Source organism: Dipodomys ordii, unplaced genomic scaffold, assembly GCF_000151885.1.
Source record: "Dipodomys ordii isolate 6190 unplaced genomic scaffold, Dord_2.0 Scaffold667, whole genome shotgun sequence".
NCBI lineage: Eukaryota > Metazoa > Chordata > Mammalia > Rodentia > Heteromyidae > Dipodomys > Dipodomys ordii.
Genome location: NW_012267883.1, coordinates 1 through 2,247, shown reverse-complemented (window position 1 = coordinate 2,247; position 2,247 = coordinate 1). Strand labels below are relative to the sequence as shown.

Here is a 2,247-nt window from a genome sequence, read left to right as displayed (position 1 = left end):
TGAGCTGAAGAGCTGAGGGACAGTGCCCAGGCCCAGAGTTCAGGCCCCACGACCGGATCCCCCCAAAAAAAGTCTTATCTGAGACAAGGTCTCACTCTGTAGCAGAGGCTGCCTTTGAACTCACGATCTTCAGTCTCCAGATTGCAGGCATCTATTTCTTCCCTGCTGTTTGCAAGGCAGGTAGATCTTTGCTGGGTCAATGGAAACAGTTGTGTCTCCAGGAGCCAGGGCCTTCTTCCTGCCTGTTCTCTGTGCTCCCAGAGAGCAGCGAGCAAACAGGAGCCCCGTGGGTCGGGCTGTGGGTCGGGCTGCCCTCCCTCGCTGTGCGGCCTGGGGCCGGTCACTTCCCCAGCCTGTGCCGTGTCCTCATCTGTGTCAGGTCCGATGGCTGCCAGGAGAGGCGCGGTGCCCTAGGGCTGTGCCACGTACCTGTCACTCTGGTCACAGAAGACGTTGGCTGTGGTTCAGACACCACGGCCGTCCTCCTGCCCCTCCATGTCGCCTGCGCCCCTGGCATGTCCCTGCCTGCCCTTCCAGCCTCACCCCAGCCTGCTCTGCCACAGGTCACACAGGCCGCCTCCTCCGGGCCCTGCTCTGCCTCAGCCTCCTCTTCCTGGCGGCTCACCTGGTCTTCCAGATCTGTCTGCACACTGTGCCCCGCCTGGACCAGCTCCTGGAGCAAAGCTGTGAGTTGCCAGGGGCAGGGGTATGTCTGTGTGTCCGAGTGTCTGTGCGTCTGTGGCTAGAGGGAGCAGCGTAGCCTCTCAGGCAGACCCTCGGGTCTGCTCGGGAAGGCTGAGCCGACCCCGGCAGGCTCCCCAGCCTCACCCATCACGTCTGGCCACGGTTTATGTCCAGCGCAGGTTTTCTGGGGGCTGAGCCGGGCCTGGGGCGTCCAGGCGTGAAGGCAGCCTTCGGGCCCCTGCGCCCGGCCCAGCACAGGTCTGCGTGTGGCTGTGCAGCCGGGCGGCTCCAGCACCTTCCTTCCACATGTGAACCGAGCCTCAGCTCCAGACAAGACGGGGTCTGACGCCAGACCCTCCCCACGCTTCCTCCACACACAGCCCGGCATCGGCAATGCCACGCAGGCTGGGGCCACGCCCTGAGGCTTTGCCCTGCTCATGAACGACTGAGATGTCTGGGCCTCTCTGCACCCTGAAGTTCAGCCGTGGCTAGTTCCAACCCTGCCCTGCTACGTCGCCCACGCGGGCCCAGCACCGCTGCCCTGCCCCCCAGCCACCGGCCGTCCCCCGGCTAGGCCTCCGTTTCTCCATCAGTAAAGACCCGAGGGGGGCTAGGCATCTAAGACCCTTGCTGTCTTGCTGTCCTGCCTGACTGGTCCCTCACTCTCTGCAGGCAGCCGCTGGGAGAACATCTCTCGACATGTCGGGGTCACAAGGTAAGACCCCGTGGGCTGCCTGGGGCTTCTCAGTCCAAGGGCGGTTCTGGAACCTCACGGACCAGCCTGTGTGTTCTCGGGGCAGCTGCTCCCCTTCCCGGCCCTGCCCCCCCCCGTGCTGACCATAGGCCCTCCCTGCCCTCCACAGACTGGACCTGAAGGACATTCCCAACACGATCCGGCTGGTGGCCCCTGACCTGGGCATCCTTGTGGTCTCCGCAGTCTGCCTGGGTCTCTGCGGGCACCTCACGAGGAAAGCGCGGCAGAGCCGGCACACCTGTGAGCCGGTGAGTGGCGGGACACCGGGCGGAGGCTTGGTGACAGTGGGCAGAGGCGTGGTGACAGTGGGCAGAGGCTCGGTGACAGTAGGCAGAGGCTCGGTGACACTGGGCAGAGGCTCGGTGACAATAGGCAGAGGCGTGGTGACAGTGGGCAGAGGCTCGGTGACACTGGGCAGAGGCTTGGTGACAGTAGGCAGAGGCTCGGTGACACTGGGCAGAGGCTCAGTGACACTGGGCAGAGGCGTGGTGACACTGGGCAGAGGCGTGGTGACACTGGGCAGAGGCTCAGTGACACTGGGCAGAGGCGTGGTGACAGTGGGCAGAGGCTCGGTGACACTGGGCAGAGGCTCAGTGACACTGGGCAGAGGCTCGGTGACAGTAGGCGGAGGCTCGGTGACAGTAGGCAGAGGCGTGGTGACACTGGGCAGAGGCTCAGTGACACTGGGCAGAGGCGTGGTGACACTGGGCAGAGGCTCAGTGACACTGGGCAGAGGCGTGGTGACACTGGGCAGAGGCTCGGTGACACTGGGCAGAGGCTCGGTGACACTGGGCAGAGGCGTGGTGACA

The 2,247-nt window shown here is 64.7% G+C and overlaps 1 long non-coding RNA gene across 1 annotated transcript; it reads left to right on the top strand.

The window, feature by feature from the left end:
* The first annotated feature begins 561 nt into the window (after positions 1-561).
* Positions 562-1,666, top strand: LOC106001886. The gene is made up of 3 exons (XR_001175867.1): positions 562-686; positions 1,357-1,399; positions 1,548-1,666. It is a non-coding gene; the product is annotated as an uncharacterized LOC106001886 (long non-coding RNA).
* Positions 1,667-2,247: the final 581 nt, after the last annotated feature.